This window comes from Rhynchophorus ferrugineus, unplaced genomic scaffold, assembly GCF_030347505.1.
Source record: "Rhynchophorus ferrugineus isolate W39M unplaced genomic scaffold, kcgeb_rfMv2 rfM30, whole genome shotgun sequence".
In the NCBI taxonomy this organism is placed as follows: Eukaryota; Metazoa; Arthropoda; class Insecta; order Coleoptera; family Curculionidae; genus Rhynchophorus; species Rhynchophorus ferrugineus.
The window spans coordinates 577,911-597,599 of record NW_027472609.1 but is presented as its reverse complement, the minus strand read 5'-3'; the positions used below and the strand labels follow the sequence as shown (position 1 = coordinate 597,599).

The 19,689-nt window shown below is 37.3% G+C and overlaps 1 long non-coding RNA gene across 2 annotated transcripts; it reads left to right on the top strand.

The window, feature by feature from the left end:
• Positions 1–8,522: 8,522 nt before the first annotated feature.
• Positions 8,523–19,282, top strand: LOC143205887 (uncharacterized). Of its 2 annotated transcripts, XR_013007961.1 has the most exons (3): positions 8,523–8,653; positions 8,894–9,043; positions 19,060–19,282. It is a non-coding gene; the product is annotated as an uncharacterized LOC143205887 (long non-coding RNA). The 2 variants fall into 2 exon arrangements; XR_013007962.1 differs by lacking the exons at positions 8,894–9,043; positions 19,060–19,282 and adding an exon at positions 8,709–8,835 and having other exon boundaries at positions 8,527–8,653.
• The last annotated feature ends 407 nt before the right edge of the window (positions 19,283–19,689 follow it).

Here is a 19,689-nt window from a genome sequence, read left to right as displayed (position 1 = left end):
CTCCTGCTAACTCTTTATGGGTTAGCTTGCCTCTGATGGCGGCTAATGTCTCCGCGCCAATTGCTTCTTCCTTTCTGATTTTAATTTCGTATCTATTATGAATCTGTTTCGGAGGTTGCCATTCTAGATTAGGTTTGGTGGATTTCGGTACCTTTGACTGGGCTTTTTGTGGTTTCACAGTGTTTTATTTTCATTGTTCTTTTTTGTTGCCGCGACCTCATTGTACGTACAGATCATATTGTATGTATTTTCTCTCTGTACGTCCATGGTAGTCATCTCGATTCTTTTGCTGATGTCGGTCCGCGTGCTTACATCCATCGTCACTGGCCTGGCAAGGACTGCTGGAGAATACTCCCTGTCTTGCAACAGGGATTCTATTATTTTTATTCTCTTGTCTGTTTCGTGCTGTATTTGTGCCAATTTTCTGTTTATCATCTCCTCCACCATTGCTTCCGCATTCGTGTGCTCACGGCTTGTGTGGTATTTCTTATCACGACTGCAGATTTGGCTTTCATCGTCTCTTCTGCTACTATATCTATTTTCATTAGAATATTGAGTGTGTACTTTATTTACGTACCGTCCCCATTTCTCGGACCCTTATAATATGGCTGGCTTTACGACTCTCTCGTATACATTTTTAATTATGTCCCTTACCTTATTTCCGTACTTCCTGCTTATGGATCCCGCCGTTTTGGCGACGACGGTTTCGACCTTTTCTTTAATCGCATTCAGATGGTTAATGTATATTTTTGTCTTATCCAATATTACTCCCAATTACCTCATCTGGTCTTTAGGAGTTATGATTTCTTCGTTTAATTTAATTCCTATCTTCAGAAATCTGGTCCTCCTGGGTACTACTGGGATTTATCTCTTGCGGTCATTTCTTCTTTTCTTCAATTCTTCCATCGTAAAGGGGATCTCCTTTGGATATATCATAGCTTCCGATTTTTCTATATTGTAATGTGCTCTTGAATATTCTTTCCATTCTAAGCATTTGCGCCAGCATTTGTTCCATTCTTCTTTAATTTCAGTAGGTGTTCGATGGCTGATTGCGATGATTTGGTCGTCGGCGAACGTTTGTGCTCTCACATGTGTCTGTTGTGTGTCAATATCAGCTATCTTATCGAACCAGGAGTTGATATTAATCAACCATAGAGTCGGGCCTATGCTCGACCCTTGTGGGCACCCCTTCTCTATTCCGAACTCGATTTTGTTGCTGATTACCTGTTGTTTTTTAAGTTCATTATGACCCAGTCTAGTTCAGCTTCTTGTATTTCTTCTTCGTCTTCTTCTTGTTTGCTCCATTCTCCATTGGTGACCCTTGTCATGATCCTTACAAGTTGTTCTTTTTCTTCCTCCTCTTGTTTTGGATGATATTTTTCTACCTTTTCTTTCTCCAGGTTATACATATTGCCCGGTTCGGCATCTTCCATTATTTCAACTATTTTCCCCCTTATGACTCCTAGAGTCTTTATTATTTTCCAGACTCTATGCCATGGTTCAATGTCGAATGTGTTTTCAATTTATAATTATTTCTTCTACATGCTTCTTCTTCTTTTCTTTGACAAGCTTCTTGAATGCTCGCTTCATTACTCCATAGGGAGTTAGGGAATCACGAGGTCGGTCTTATCCCCGTCTTCTCGTCTGATCGAATCGGATTTTCTTCTAAGTTCCAATTTCTTCTGTTGGCGTTCTCCATCCCATCATTCGTTGTCTTGTTTTATTATTATGGTGGTTGTTTTTAACAGTTTAGTAGATTTCTTGAAAGCTGCTTGCATTTGCTCCGCTTGTTTTTCAATTTCGTCTATTTGCATCGTCGCCCTTATTTCTGTGCTCGCGACTAGCAACCCGTCAGTGACTCTTTGCCAGCTGGTCCCGTGGTAATCAAACTTTTTCTTCGATGTCTTATTTCTCTGGGGTTTACCCTCTATTTCGAAGAGGATGTGTTTGTGGTCGCTTAGTGTCTCTTCAGTTTCTTGTACCGTCCAGTTGATCACGTTCACTTCTCGTCACTCATCAATGTTGCTGTTTCCCCTACTACTGATAAAGGTGGGAGCTGTTTGTTCATTCTGCACTAATTCCAGTCGGTATGATATGGTCTAGATTATCAGATTTGAACCTTTGTTGTTATACAATAAACATAGTGTCGTTGGCATTAAAATCACCAGCTACTATCCATTTCTTCTGGTATTTCTGCCATTGTTCTTCTTTTTCTTCTAAGCAATTTATGTTGTCTCCTGTCTGATGCGCGTATACGTTGGTGATTAGTAAATCGCAGTCTAATAGTTTGACTATGACTTTGTCCGGTCCCGACATTTCTTAGTTCTTGTTGCTGGTTCTCGCACCAAGATTATGTCGTATTTTTCTTTGTCGGCTTTCGCTCTCATGAGCGTGCTGGCCTGGATGCCTTTTTCGATGTTTATCTGTAGGATTTTTAGAGCCATTTCTGTTTCATTTCTTCGATGGCTTCTTCTTTTCTTTTCTTGTATATTGGACAGGTTCTATCATTTACTCTATTGTTGGAGTTTACCTCCGGTGCTCCTGCTCATTTGCAGTTCGCACAATTCGTGGTGCTACTCTTGCAGTCCCTTCCCCCGTGCGGTCCAGCACATATATAACAACACTGTGCGCTTCTACAATGTATCTGCTTGTGCCCGAATCTGCTGCATTTATAGCATAGTAGAATTGCGTTGAAATCATCAACGAATTGTCTCAAGTACCCTACAAAGACTTTGCCCTTTTTTAACACTGCTCTGTATATGCTGGGAATTGTTTCGATTATAACGTTGTTTCTTTCTGGGTTTTTGCATATATATTTCTTTACTACCTTGATGATTTCTTCTGGTTCTTCGTTGTTGTCAGTCTTTTTTCTTTCTTCTTGGATGATGTTCATATTCTCTTCGTTTTGATCAGCCAGATCTTCTATTATTTGTTCGTCTGTGATCTCCCTGGATACCCCTGTGATTCTGAATTTGGGACGTTTTTCACTATTATCGATTTTGATACCATGTACAGAGCTTATTTTTTCTATCAGGTCTTTCTTTTGTTTCTGGTCTTTACAGATCAGTGATACCAGTCCATGTCTGTGTACTCTTACGTGTTTGAGGCCATCTCCTGCTAACTCTTTACGGGTTAGCTTGCCTCTGATGGCGGCTAATGTCTCCGCGCCACTTGCTTTTTCCTTTCTGATTTTAATTTCGTATATATTATTAATCTGTTTCGGATTTTGCCATTCTAGATTAGGTCTGGTGGATTTCGATGCCTTTGACTGGGCTTTTTGTGGCTTCGACAGTGTTTTATTTTCATTATTCTTTTTTGTCGCCGCGACCTCATTGTACGTACAGATCGTATTGGATGTACTTTCGGTCTGTAACTCCACGGTAGTCATCTCGATTCTTCTGCTGATGTCGGTCTGCGTGCTTACATCCATCATCACTGGCCTGGCGAGGACTGCTGGAGAATACTCTCTTGCAATAGGGATTTTTTTTTTGTATTCTCTTATCTGTTTCGTGCTGTATTTATCCCAATTTTCTGTTTCTGTTTCTGTATTCGTTTGCAACTGCAAGGTCACACGCAAGATACACCAAAAAGATATACTAATTATGCAGAAGACTACTACACGGATGAAGACGAACTAGCATTAGAGGTAGGGGAACAGTCTGACTGGACCGAAGTAACAAACAAGAAGGATAAAAGGAGGAAGAAGTCTCAGATGACGCCATCGCCAATCGCAAAAAGTGGTATAAATATTAAAAAAAAAGAAGCAAGAAAACAAAATCCCTCTGCCCCCTCCGATCAAGGTAAGCAGTGTTGGCAATTTTAATTTATTTAGATCAGAAATAAAGGGAGTAGCCTCTGACCGAGTGCAGTTTAAAGCTTTGTCTAACAATGATATTAACGTAACCCTTAACAATGAAACAGACTATAGGAACGTAAAAAAGCATCTCATTGAGATGAAGAAAAACAATTCATTCAATAAACTCGAATATCACACTTATCAGTTAAAAAGTGATAAGTGGTATAGAGTAGTCATTAGAGGATTACCGTCCACAACAGATCAGGACGATATTAAATCGGAATTACGAGCTTGCGGGCACGAAGTAGTGACCGTCACGCCTATAGCGAAAAAGACAACAAATGTAAATGGCGAAAAACAAATTAAAACTTTTCCGTTGTTCTATGTAGACATGACACAAAAGGAAAATAATAACAATATATACGACATAAATTATTTACTAGACTGTAGGATAAAAGTGGAACCTCCGAAGAAAAATAATAATATACCACAATGCACAAACTGTCAAAATCTTGGACACACTAAAAATGTTTGCAGTAGGGAACCAAGATGTGTGAAATCACACATCTGTAAACATCACACAACTCAGTGCAGAAAACAACGCAATAGTGTAGCGACATGCGTGTTGTGCAATGAAAAAGGTCACCCTGCCAATTATAAAGGATGTGCAGTATATCAAAAAAAAAAAGAACTCCAGCCAAAAAAAATTACAGCAGAACAACGCTTAAGACAAATTGACAAAGTTAAAAACTCTGAAACAACATCTACCGTTGAAAATAAAAAAAACCCATGAAACCGTAAGACCATCGGTCAAAAATATAAACGTCAAAATATCAAATGATAAACAAATTGATACGAAACCGCAGAAAGCTGCGGCCAACGAGCCAACTATCGTCGACATGATGAAATTGCTCAAAGAATTCCAGACCGAAATGAGACAGAAATTCAGTCAGTTAGCAGACAGGGTGGAAAAATTGGAGAAATCCGGATTGGGGAAATCTACCCAAAACAAGCTAAAGAGAAATCAAAATGAGTAATTCTTTTTTAAGAATTATAACTTGGAACGCAAACGGACTAAATCAAAGAGTCCGGGAACTAGAATTATTCTTAAAAACAAATAACATAGATATAGCTCTCATATCGGAAACACATTTTTCTAAAAAAAACTACATTAAAATACGGGGTTATGATGCTTACTGGACACTACACCCCAGTGAACGAGCTCGAGGCAGAACAACTTTAATAATTAAACAAAATATACAACATTTCTAACAAGAAGAGATAAAAAATGAAGAAATACAAGCTACGATAATTAGTATCGAAAAAAACGGGGCTGAAATAAATATTGGCGCTATATATTGTCCACCGAGACATAAAATGACACAACAACAATATAAAGATATCTTTTCAAAATTAGGCCCACGGTTTATTATTGGTGGAGACTTTAATGTTAAACATACAGCTTGGGGTTCACGAATAATAACACCTGGAAAAGGAAACGAATTACTCGAAGCCATTAACCTTACAAATTGTAATTATCATTCAGGGCGCGAACCCACTTACTGGCCCACAGATAGTAATAAAGTCCCAGACTTGCTGGATTTCTACATTACAAAAGGCATCTCATTAAATCAAATTAGTACAGAAATCTTGTGCGATCTAACATCTGATCACACTCCAGTATTGTTAACACTGGGCGCGACAATCCTAAGAAAAGCAAAAAAGCCTAATCTTACCAACAAATATACTGACTGGGACAAATTCAGATTAATACTGCAGGAACAAATCAGTTCAAAAGTAAGACTTAAAACTATAGATGATCTTGAGCAACAAACCAAACATATAACTGAACAAATTCGGTCAGCTGCAAAAGATGCTACCCCAATTGCAAGAGAGAAATCAGAATATGAAGTACTTTACCCCCTCGAAATTAGAGAAATGATAAAAGAAAGACGAAAATCTAGAAGAGTATGGCACAGGACCAGAAATGCTGCTGACAAAACCACGTTTAATAGAATTAGTAATATAAACAGAATTGCTTTCAAAAGTATTTAAGTGAATTAAGCCCACAAGCAGACAAAGATTATTCGCTATGGAAAGCAACTCGAAGATTTAAAAGACCAATTATTCGAGTACCGCCTATTAAAAATGATCGAAATGAATGGGTTCGACGCGACAATGAAAAAGCAGAATTGTTCGCAGAATATTTAGCTAACATTTTTCGGCCTAATGATATATAATCTACCATGGATACATCTCCTATTTATCAACCCGATGTAGATCTAAATCTAATTTCTCCACTGGAAGTTGCCACTGAAATTGATAACCTCAATCCTAAAAAGCACCTGGTATAGATGACATTTCACCTGGATTATTGAAAGAACTGCCACGAAAAGCAATCATCATGTTGATATATATATTTAATGCCTGTTTAAAGCTGAAGCATGTCCCGGAATGCTTTAAAGTTGCACAAATAATTATGCTCAAAAAACCTGACAAACCTGCAGAACAAGTCGAATCTTACAGGCCTATTTCGCTACTACCTGCTATAACAAATCTATTTGAGAAGCTGATATATAAACGTGTTAAACACTTGGTAACAATACCAGATTTCCAATTTGGTTTTCGAAATCACCATTCAACTATCGATCAGTGCACAGAGTAACTGCGGCTATTGAAAGAGCGTTTGAAGAAAAGAAATACTGCCCTGCAATATTCCTGGATGTCTCACAAGCTTTTGATCGGGTTTGGCATTTTGGATTAATCTGTAAGATGAGCAAATTGTTACCGCGTAACTATTGTCAATTGCTGGAGTCATATTTATTCGAAAGAAAATTTAGAGTATCGCACGAAATGGCGTTCTCGACATTTAAAAATATCTCGGCTGGAGTTCCACAAGGTAGCGTCTTAGGACCTCTCCTGTATCTGCTCTACACTGCTGACATTCCAACAACAAAAGAAATACTTCTTGGAACCTTTGCTGATGACACAGTTATTATGGCAAAGATATATCTCTGCCTAGGGCAATAGAAAAAGTGCAAGTGGCAGTCAACAAAATCTACAAATGGACAAAAGATTGGAAAATTCAACTTAATAGCTCCAAATCTGTCCACGTTAATTTTGCATGAAGGCGAAATAATAAAAACTTAATTATATCACTCAATGGATGCCCGATTCCTCAAGCAGAATCAGCAAAATACCTTGGAATCCATCTTGACGGTAGATTAAATTGGAAGCATCACGTTAGTCAAAAAGCAAATCACATTAGAACCAAAATAAAACAACTATACTGGTTAGTCGGAAGATACTCTCAACTTGATCTAAAATCAAAGAGGTTGATCTATAATACAATTATAAAGCCAATTTGGACCTATGGGGTGCAAATATGGGGTTGCACTAAAAATTCAAATCAGTTAGTCATACAGCGCTGTCAAAACAAGATTCTTCGATTGATTACCAATGCCTATCGCTATGTAACCAATGAAGAACTGCACGATGACCTGGAAATCAAATGGATTTGCGAAGTTGTGCAGGATTTCGCCTTGAAACACGAAAGAAGATTACTAAATCATTCTAACGTGGAAGCAATACAAGTGCTGGACAGCGCACAGGATGTCAAGAGATTGAAACGAACAAAACCATACGAACTTGTGTGAATATTTAGTGTGTATTATTAGTGTAAACTATAGCTATAAGTTAATAATTAATAAATAATTGTAATTTTATAATTGAGGAATACATACTGATGTATTTTCTCGCACTCGTCTTGCTTGCTAATTAATCCAAGCACATAGGAAAAGTAGTAATAAATTAATTGTAATAATAATAACAATTAAGATTGTACTAAGCGTATCTAATAAAGATGTTATAAAAAAGAAATTTAATTTATTTCATTAATTTAGAGTAGAATATAGTAGAATATAATATAATTTTTAAAATATTTTTTTAAAGATATTGTTGACAATTTTACGGTTTTTCACTTTTGAAATTCCTATCCTTTGATTGCTTAAGTTCATGCTAGATGTCGCGCGCCGCTTGTTCTTGTAGGAATGTTCGTCGGGTCGGTCAGTCGGTCGAAATGTGTGGCTGCTGCTGCGATTATTTGTCAGAACACTCACTACTATTTTTGGAAGGAATTCGTACGAGAACTGAAAACACTGGTTTAATAATCACTTGTTTATTTCGATATTCAGTGATACATGTGGTCGACGGGAGAATTGACAGGATATTAGGTTAGGTAGAGAAAGTACGGTAGCGCTGTGGAAGTGGTACTGTTACAAGGGGACAGAGAAAAGAAAAGAGAGCGAGACATCGTCGTGATGGTCTTTTATACCCTGGAACTGCATGGTACCAATTCACCGGCGTTGCCAACCTTTGTACTTGTTGATGTATTCGTGGTGGCCTAAAGGGTCGTGGCGATCGCCACATTCTCTTTCTCTAGTTAATATTTTCGCAATTAATTTGTAGATTTTGTAGATTATTTCTTATATTCCCGTTTTGATTACTATCTTTTCCTTTTATTAATTAAATTAGAATTACCCGTAATTTATGTTGTTGGATATTGTTTTCGTCTCTCATTCAGGAGAATTGACGTACGCGCATGGGAGGTTATGTCTTCGTTCTGTTTATACGTTTTGTTTATTTTATTTTATTATTGTTGTGTTTTTAGGTTTTCTTATGGATTAGGCCGATCTTGTGTGATTTGGCGACCTACGACTTGTTTGTTTTACCCCCTCACACCACTTGGAGATTTTGTCGGACACCATCTGTGTCACTAGGAAATTTGCTTGTGCTTGACGATTGAATACCACCAGACTAGGATTGTACTTTTGTATGAATATTTGGTATTATTTCAGGGTGAGTTTAGATATCATCTTTATCCGCCTTTTCTTATTCGGAATTGATTAATTAGATGACCCTTGTGTTTTGATTTTGTAAGGCATGAAGTCCACTGAGATTACCACTCCGTGGGACGGTGAAGTGACGCCGTAAATATGTTTTGATGTTGTTTAACTACCTTTGTTTTATTTTATTTTCTTGCTAGTTATTTTCCCACCAGGATATCAGCAGTGTATTTATGTTTTTTCTATTTTTTAGATTATCTGCGTCCAGATTCTTTGGCAGAATTGACCGTGATTTATTTGGAGATGATATATCCGAAGCTATCCGTGGCACCATGCAGCCCTTCTGTACTCGATGATTAAACGCTATCAGATTAGGATTTTACTTTTGCTTGGGTACTTTCGGGTATGTTGAATATTATATTTGTTTTTATTAGACTTATCTGTTCGAAAATTTATTAATTAGATGACTTTGATTTGCATGTTTTGATTTGCAAGGTATGAGGTCTATTGAGATTACAACCCCGTGGGTCGGTGCAGTAACTTCGTGAATGTGTTTCATATTGTTCAACTACTTTTATTGCCAATCATCCTCCCATAGGGATATCAACAGTTTATTTATGATTTTTTATGTTTTAGGTTAGGAATTCTTTGGCAGAGTTGATGGAATTGATTGTGTCCTAGTGGTGGAAAGCATTTTGGGACTATTGATACTATGAATTTGCTAGTTTTCTACACCATAAGATGAGTGTTATTTGCCCTGTTTTATGAGGTATGTCTCTGTCCTTTGAATGATTTTTTTAAGTGATTGTGTTTTATGCAAAGGTTGTTAGGAGGTTATTTTGCGAAGATAGATACGACCTTGACGATATGAGATGATATGAATTTATGCCATCTCATTTGGTAAATTAGAAAATTTGTATTTCTTCATGGATTTTGATATTATTTGTCTATTTGAGCAGTCCTTAACCCCATTTACTTATTCTCTTTATTTTTAGGTAGGTTGGGCGACAAAACGAGACTCCTATGATTGTGTATGTGATGAAGGTGCGGATCTGTAGTGCTATTGCTCAAACTAAAGCAAACCATCAGCACCTCTCGATCTTCTCCATGCCATTTTACATGATTGAAGCATATTCTCCCATGCTCGTCGTTCCGAATGGTCAGCTTATTTTAATTGTATAATGGTTCCTATAATTTGGCTTTTTTTTCTTGCTTATTATTATTATATTAATTACTTAATGATGCTTTTATTATAGCAACCATTATTTTGACTTAAAAAACTATGTAATAGTTGCATGCAGTAGCGCTAACATCTAATAATAGTATGCCTAATATTAATCATTTTGAATGTCTATTTGTGGGATTGTGGAATTGTCTGTGCCTATCTCTATGTTTCTCAAGGGGCATCTCTTATATGTATAGAGAGTTATCTTGACATAGCTATTATTCGTATTGTGCTTTATTGGTTTAATTAATAATGAGGGTTTATATTACTGATTTCTTCTTGTTGTTTTTGTTATTATCAGTTGTCAGTTCTGGGATTGCTGGACTTCAGCGATATTTTCTTCTTCATTAATAACTTTGTTTGCCCAATCATTCAATATTTCAATTTTCTTCTTGTTTGTTTTGTTGAGTGCATTTCTCATTTCCATCTGATCATTCGGAATTTTATAAAGATCTCTGACGCTCAACCTTTCGGCGTTTGTGCATTCATTTATGATGACTATCTTTTTGATCTTGGCTGCATCCGCATACTCCTTCCGTGATTTCCAGTCTGAATCTCTTGATGTATGCTTCCATGTTTCCATGGTTTGTTATCAGTTGCACTACTTTTCGGTTTAGCTCTAAACTTTCAAACCCTACTGTTTTGCAGTGCTTGTAAGTGTTGACGGCATGCATATCGCCATGTTTTTCTTCTAGTATTCTTATGGCTTCTTGTACGGCTAGAAATTCAGCTACTCTCTGTTAATTCCATTTTCTTCTAGCCCGATGCATGCCTCTTCCTCCGTCCCGTCGCTCCTGCTTTTTCCTGCTTCACATTAGCATCCATCTATACCTTCGCTATGTGTCTTCCTATCTCGTACTGCTCGGTCCCCAACGAATCCACGGTTTTTCTCATGGCCAGCACATGTATTTTTACTCCGGCCTTGGCGGGCCTGGTGGATAACCGCATTTTTCTGCCGCTCATGCTCTTGCTTCGGCTTCTATTGGTAGAGGAACTACTCCTGCGATTACGTGTAGCGCGCTCGTCGGTGCTGTTTTAAACGCGCCGGTGATTAGTATTGGGGCGTATCTTTGAATCGCGTTTAGCTTCCTCTGAGTGTGTACTTTATTTACTTACCGTCCCCATTTCTCAGACCCTTATAATATGGCTGGCTTTACGACTCTCTCGTATACATTTTTCATTATGTCCCTTACCTTATTTCCGTACTTCCTGCTTATGGGTCCCGCCGTTTTGGCGACGACGGTTTCGACCTTTTCTTTAATCGCATTCAGATGGTTAAAGTATATTTTTGTCTTATCCAATATTACTCCCAATTACCTCATCTGGTCTTTAGGAGTTATGATTTCTTCGTTTAATTTAATTCCTATCTTCGGAAATCTGGTCCTCCTGGGTACTACTGGGATTTATCTCTTGCGGTCATTTCTTCTTTTCTTCAATTCTTCCATCGTAAAGGGGATCTCCTTTGGATATATCATAGCTTCCGATTTTTCTATATTGTAATGTGCTCTTGAATATTCTTTCCATTCTAAGCATTTGCGCCAGCATTTGTTCCATTCTTCTTTAATTTCAGTAGGTGTTCGATGGCTGATTGCGATGATTTGGTCGTCGGCGAACGTTTGTGCTCTCACATGTGTCTGTTGTGTGTCAATATCAGCTATCTTATCGAACCAGGAGTTGATATTAATCAACCATAGAGTCGGGCCTATGCTCGACCCTTGTGGGCACCCCTTCTCTATTCCGAACTCGATTTTGTTGCTGATTACCTGTTGTTTTTTAAGTTCATTATGACCCAGTCTAGTTCAGCTTCTTGTATTTCTTCTTCGTGTTCTTCTTGTTTGCTCCATTCTCCATTGGTGACCCTTGTCATGATCCTTACAAGTTGTTCTTTTTCTTCCTCCTCTTGTTTTGGATGATATTTTTCTACGTTTTCTTTCTCCAGGTTATACATATTGCCCGGTTCGGCATCTTCCATTATTTCAACTATTTTCCCCCTGCTCACTCCTAGAGTCTTTATTATTTTCCAGACTCTATGCCATGGTTCGATGTCGAATGTGTTTTCTATTTATAATTATTTCTTCTACATGCTTCTTCTTCTTTTCTTTGACAAGCTTCTTGAATGCTCGCTTCATACTCCATAGGGAGTGAGGGAATCACGAGGTCGGTCTTATCCCCGTCTTCTCGTCTGATCGAATCGGCTTTTCTTCTAAGTTCCAATTTCTTCTGTTGGCGTTCTCCATCCCATCATTCGTTGTCTTGTTTTATTATGATGGTGGTTGTTTTTAACAGTTTAGTAGATTTCTTGAAAGCTGTTTGCATTTGCTCCGCTTGTTTTTCAATTTCGTCTATTTGCATCGTCGCCCTTATTTCTGTGCTCGCGACTAGCAACCCGTCAGTGACTCTTTGCCAGCTGGTCCCGTGATAATCAAACTTTTTCTTCGATGTCTTATTTCTCTGGGGTTTACCCTCTATTTCGAAGAGGATGTGTTTGTGGTCGCTTAGTGTCTCTTCACTTTCTTGTACCGTCGAGTTGATCACGTTCACTTCTCGTCACTCATCAATGTTGCTGTTTCCCCTACTACTGATAAAGGTGGGAGCTGTTTGTTCATTCTGCACTAATTCCAGTCGGTATGATATGGTCTAGATTATCAGATTTGAACCTTTGTTGTTATACAATAAACATAAAGTGTGCTTGGCATTAAAATCACCAGCTACTATCCATTTCTTCTGGTATTTCTGCCATTGTTCTTCTTTTTCTTCTAAGCAATTTATGTTGTCTCCTGTCTGATGCGCGTATACGTTGGTGATTAGTAAATCGCAGTCTAATAGTTTGACTATGTCTTTGTCCGGTCCCGACATTTCTTAGTTCTTGTTGCTGGTTCTCGCACCAAGATTATGTCGTATTTTTCTTTGTCGGCTTTCGCTCTCATGAGCGTGCTGGCCTGGATGCATTTTTCGATGTTTATCTGTAGGATTTTTAGAGCCATTTCTGTTTCATTTCTTCGATGGCTTCTTCTTTTCTTTTCTTGTATATTGGACAGGTTCTATCATTTACTCTATTGTTGGAGTTTACCTCCGGTGCTCCTGCTCTTTTGCAGTTCGCACAATTCGTGGTGCTACTCTTGCAGTCCCTTCCCCCGTGCGGTTCTGCACATATATAACAACACTGTGCGCTTCTACAATGTATCTGCTTGTGCCCGAATCTGCTGCATTTATAGCATAGTAGAATTGCGTTGAAATCATCAACGAATTGTCTCAAGTACCCTACAAAGACTTTGCCCTTTTTTAACACTGCTCTGTCTTTGCTGGGAATTGTTTCGATTATAACGTTGTTTCTTTCTGGGTTTTTGCATATATATATATCTTTACTACCTTGATGATTTCTTCTGGTTCTTCGATGTTGCCAGTCTTTTTTCTTTCTTCTTGGATGATGTTCATATTCTCTTCGTTTTGATCAACCAGATCTTCTATTATTTGTTCGTCTGTGATCTCCCTGGATACCCCTGTGATTCTGAATTTGGGACGTTTTTCACTATTATCGATTTTGATACCATGTACAGAGCTTATTTTTTCTATCAGGTCTTTCTTTTGTTTCTGGTCTTTACAGATCAGTGATACCAGTCCATGTCTGTGTACTCTTACGTGTTTAAGGCCATCTCCTGCTAACTCTTTACGGGTTAGCTTGCCTCTGATGGCGGCTAATGTCTCCGCGCCACTTGCTTTTCCCTTTCTGATTTTAATTTCGTATATATTATTAATCTGTTTCGGATTTTGCCATTCTAGATTAGGTCTGGTGGATTTCGATGCCTTTGACTGGGCTTTTTGTGGCTTCGACAGTGTTTTATTTTCATTATTCTTTTTTGTCGCCGCGACCTCATTGTACGTACATATCGTATTGGATGTACTTTCGGTCTGTAACTCCACGGTAGTCATCTGGATTCTTCTGCTGATGTCGGTCTGCGTGCTTACATCCATCATCACTGGCCTGGCGAGGACTGCTGGAGAATACTCTCTTGCAATAGGGATTCTATTTTTTGTATTCTCTTATCTGTTTCGTGCTGTATTTGTCCCAATTTTCTGTTTATCATCTCCTCCACCATTGCTTCCGCATTTCCACACCATTCGCACCATTCTTTCGTGATGCTCTGGACTTATATAGTATTTGGCATCACGACTGCGGATTTGGCTTTCAGCACCTTTTCTGTTACTATGTCCATTTTCATTAAAATATTCGCGACGCGGTTTCTGTCTGTGGAGATGAATCGATATGTCTTATATTTTAGACAATATCTGTTGGTTACGAGCCTAACTTGCTCAGTCAGATGTCTTGTTCAAAGTCTATCATTTAATTTATATTAAAATTCAGTTCGGTCCCGACCTTCATAGAGTCAAGACGTGTTTTTTCTTTCCCGAAAACGAGTCTCCGTAAATATCAAATAAAAATATATCTATATATTTTTTACAGTCAATTTCTGTTAACGTTTTCAAAGAACTCCCAGGTACGGGATACGGTGAAACGGCCAACCCAAAGTGAAGGAAATAAAAGACTCAAACTCTCAAACAAAAGACGTTCTACGTTTTCCAGAAAAGGGAAAAAGTGAAAGTTAGTGAAAAAAACATTTAATTATAACATCATGGACAACAACATGGATTTGAATATATTATTGAAAGAAAACAAGGAATTAAGAATGAATAATGAGCGTCTGAACCAACAACTGTTGCAATTATCTAAGGATATGGCTGCTATCCGTTTGCAACTGCAAGGTCACACGCAAGATACACCAAAAAGGCATACTAATTATGCAGAAGACTACTACACGGATGAAGACGAACTAGCATTAGAGGTAGGGGAACAGTCTGACTGGACCGAAGTAACAAACAAGAAGGATAAAAAGAGGAAGAAGTCTCAGATGACGCCATCGCCAATCGCAAAAAGTGGTATAAATATTAAAAAAAAGAAGCAAGAAAACGAAATCCCTCTGCCCCCTCCGATCAAGGTAAGCAATGTTGGCAATTTTAATTTATTTAGATCAGAAATAAAGGGAGTAGCCTCTGACCGAGTGCAGTTTAAAGCTTTGCCTAACAATGATATTAACGTAACCCTTAACAATGAAACAGACTATAGGAATGTAAAAAAGCATCTCATTGAGATGAAGAAAAACAATTCATTCAATAAACTCGAATATCACACTTATCAGTTAAAAAGTGATAAGTGGTATAGAGTAGTCATTAGAGGATTACCGTCCACAACAGATCAGGACGATATTAAATCGGAATTACGGGTTTGCGGGCACGAAGTAGTGACCGTCACGCCTATAGCGAAAAAGACAACAAATGTAAATGGCGAAAAACAAATTAAAACTTTTCCGTTATTCTATGTAGACATGACACAAAAGGAAAATAATAAAAATATATACGACATAAATTATTTATTAGACTGTAGGATAAAAGTGGAACCTCCGAAGAAAAATAATAATATACCACAATGCACAAACTGTCAAAATCTTGGACACACTAAAAATGTTTGCAGTAGGGAACCAAGATGTGTGAAATCACACATCTGTAAACATCACACAACTCAGTGCAGAAAACAACGCAATAGTGTAGCGACATGCGTGTTGTGCAATGAAAAAGGTCACCCTGCCAATTATAAAGGATGTGCAGTATATAAAAAAAAAGAACTCCAGCCAAAGAAAATTACAGCAGAACAACGCTTAAGACAAATTGACAAACTCAAAAACTCAAACAACATCTACCGTTGAAAATAAAAAAACTCATGAAACCGTAAGACCATCGGTCAAAAATATAAACGTCAAAATATCAAATGATAAACAAATTGATACGAAACCGCAGAAAGCTGCGGCCAACAAGCCAACTATCGTCGACATGATGAAATTGCTCAAAGAATTCCAGACCGAAATGAGACAGAAATTCAGTCAGTTAGCAGACAGGGTGGAAAAATTGGAGAAATCCGGATTGGGGAAATCTACCCAAAACAAGCTAAAGAGAAATCAAAATGAGTAATTCTTTTTTAAGAATTATAACTTGGAACGCAAACGGACTAAATCAAAGAGTTCGGGAACTAGAATTATTCTTAAAAACAAATAACATAGATATAGCTCTCATATCGGAAACACATTTTTCTAAAAAAAACTACATTAAAATACGGAGTTATGATGCTTACTGGACACTACACCCCAGTGAACGAGCTCGAGGCGGAACAGCTTTAATAATTAAACAAAATATACAACATTTCGAACAAGAAGAGATAAAAAATGAAGAAATACAAGCTACGATAATTAGTATCGAAAAAAACGGGGCTGAAATAAATATTGGCGCTATATATTGTCCACCGAGACATAAAATGACACAACAACAATATAAAGATATCTTTTCAAAATTAGGCCCACGGTTTATTATTGGTGGAGACTTTAATGTTAAACATACAGCTTGGGGTTCACGAATAATAACACCTGGAAAAGGAAACGAATTACTCGAAGCCATTAACCTTACAAATTGTAATTATCATTCAGGGCGCGAACCCACTTATTGGCCCACAGACAGTAATAAAGTCCCAGACCTGCTGGATTTCTACATTACAAAAGGCATCTCATTAAATCAAATTAGTACAGAAATCTTGTGCGATCTAACATCTGATCACACTCCAGTATTGTTAACACTGGGCGCGACAATCCTAAGAAAAGCAAAAAAGCCTAATCTTACCAACAAATATACTGACTGGGACAAATTCAGATTGATACTGCAGGAACAAATCAGTTTAAAAGTAAGACTTAAAACTATAGATGATCTTGAGCAACAAACCAAACATATAACTGAACAAATTCGGTCAGCTGCAAAAGATGCTACCCCAATTGCAAGAGAGAAATCAGAATATGAAGTACTTAACCCCCTCGAAATTAGAGAAATGATAAAAGAAAGACGAAAATCTAGAAGAGTATGGCACAGGACCAGAAATGCTGCTGACAAAACCACGTTTAATAGAATTAGTAATATAAACAGAATTGCTTTCAAAAGTATTTAAGTGAATTAAGCCCACAAGCAGACAAAGATTATTCGCTATGGAAAGCAACTCGAAGATTTAAAAGACCAATTATTCGAGTACCGCCTATTAAAAATGATCGAAATGAATGGGTTCGACGCGACAATGAAAAAGCTGAATTGTTCGCAGAATATTTAGCTAACATTTTTCGGCCTAATGATATATAATCTACCATGGATACATCTCCTATTTATCAACCCGATGTAGATCTAAATCTAATTTCTCCACTGGAAGTTGCCACTGAAATTGATAACCTCAATCCTAAAAAGCACCTGGTATAGATGACATTTCACCTGGACTATTGAAAGAACTGCCACGAAAAGCAATCATCATGTTGACATATATATTTAATGCCTGTTTAAAGCTGAAGCATGTCCCGGAATGCTTTAAAGTTGCACAAATAATTATGCTCAAAAAACCTGACAAACCTGCAGAACAAGTCGAATCCTACAGGCCTATTTCGCTACTACCTGCTATAACAAATCTATTTGAGAAGCTGATATATAAACGTGTTAAACACTTGGTAACAATACCAGATTTCCAATTTGGTTTTCGAAATCACCATTCAACTATCGATCAAGTGCACAGAGTAACTGCGGCTATTGAAAGAGCGTTTGAAGAAAAGAAATACTGCCCTGCAATATTCCTGGATGTCTCACAAGCTTTTGATCGGGTTTGGCATTTGGGATTAATCTGTAAGATGAGCAAATTGTTACCGCGTAACTATTGTCAATTGCTGGAGTCATATTTATTCGGAAGAAAATTTAGAGTATTGCACGAAATGGCGTTCTCGACATTTAAAAATATCTCGGCTGGAGTTCCACAAGGTAGCGTCTTAGGCCCTCTCCTGTATCTGCTCTACACTGCTGACATTCCAACAACAAAAGAAACACTTCTTGGAACCTTTGCTGATGACACAGTTATTATGGCAAAAGATATATCTCTGCCTAGGGCAATAGAAAAAGTGCAAGTGGCAGTCAACAAAATCTACAAATGGACAAAAGATTGGAAAATTCAACTTAATAGCTCCAAATCTGTCCACATTAATTTTGCATTAAGGCGAAATCATCTTGACGGTAGATTAAATTGGAAGCATCACGTTAGACAAAAAGCAAAACACATTAGAACCAAAATAAAACAACTATACTGGTTGGTCGGAAGATACTCTCAACTTGATCTAAAATCAAAGAGGTTGATCTATAATACAATTATAAAGCCAATTTGGACCTATGGGGTGCAAATATGGGGTTGCACTAAAAATTCAAATCAGTTAGTCATACAGCGCTGTCAAAACAAGATTCTTCGATTGATTACCAATGCCTATCGCTATGTAACCAATGAAGAACTACACGATGACCTGGAAATCAAATGGATTTGCGAAGTTGTGCAGGATTTCGCCTTGAAACACGAAGGAAGATTACTAAATCATTCTAACGTGGAAGCAATACAACTGCTGGACAGCGCACAGGATGTCAAGAGATTGAAACGAACAAAACCATACGAACTTGTGTGAACATTTAGTGTGTATTATTAGTGTAAACTATAGCTATAAGTTAATAATTAATAAATAATTGTAATTTTATAATTGATGAATACATACTGATGTATTTTCTCGCACTCGTCTTGCTTGCTAATTAATCCAAGCACATAGGAAAAGTAGTAATAAATTAATTGTAATAATAATAATAATTAAGATTGTACTAAGCGTATCTAATAAAGATGTTATAAAAAAGAACATTAATTTATTTCATTAATTTAGAGTAGAATATGGTAGAATATAATATAATTTTTAAAATATTTTTTTAAAGATATTGATGACAATTTTACGGTTTTCCACTTTTGAAATTCCTATCCTTTGATTGCTTAAGTTCATGCTAGATGTCGCGCGCCGCTTGTTCTCTTTCTCTAGTTAATATTTTCGCAATTAATTTGTAGATTTTGTAGATTATTTCTTATATTCCCGTTTTGATTACTATCTTTTCCTTTTATTAATTAAATAAGAATTACCCCTAATTTATGTTGTTGGATATTGTTTTCGTCTCTCATTCAGGAGAATTGACGTACCCGCATGGGAGGTTATGTCTTCGTTCTGTTTATACGTTTTGTTTATTTTATTTTATTATTGTTGTGTTTTTAGGTTTTCTTATGGATTAGACCGATCTTGTGTGATTTGGCGACCTACGACTTGTTTGTTTTACCCCCTCACACCACTTGGAGATTTTGTCGGACACCATCTGTGTCACTAGGAAATTTGCTTGTGCTTGACGATTGAATACCACCAGACTAGGATTGTACTTTTGTATGAATATTTGGTATTATTTCAGGGTGAGTTTAGATATCATCTTTATCCGCCTTTTCTTATTCGGAATTGATTAATTAGATGACCCTTGTGTTTTGATTTTGTAAGGCATGAAGTCCACTGAGATTACCACTCCGTGGGACGGTGAAGTGACGCCGTCAATATGTTTTGATGTTGTTTAACTACCTTTGTTTTATTTTATTTTCTTGTTAGTTATTTTCCCACCAGGATATCAGCAGTGTATTTATGTTTTTTCTATTTTTTAGGTTATCTGCGTCCAGATTCTTTGGCAGAATTGACCGTGATTTATTTGGAGATGATATATCCGAAGCTATCCGTGGCACCATGCAGCCCTTCTGTACTCGATGATTAAACGCTATCAGATTAGGATTTTACTTTTGCTTGGGTACTTTCGGGTATGTTGAATATTATATTTGTTTTTATTAGACTTATCTGTTCGAAAATTTA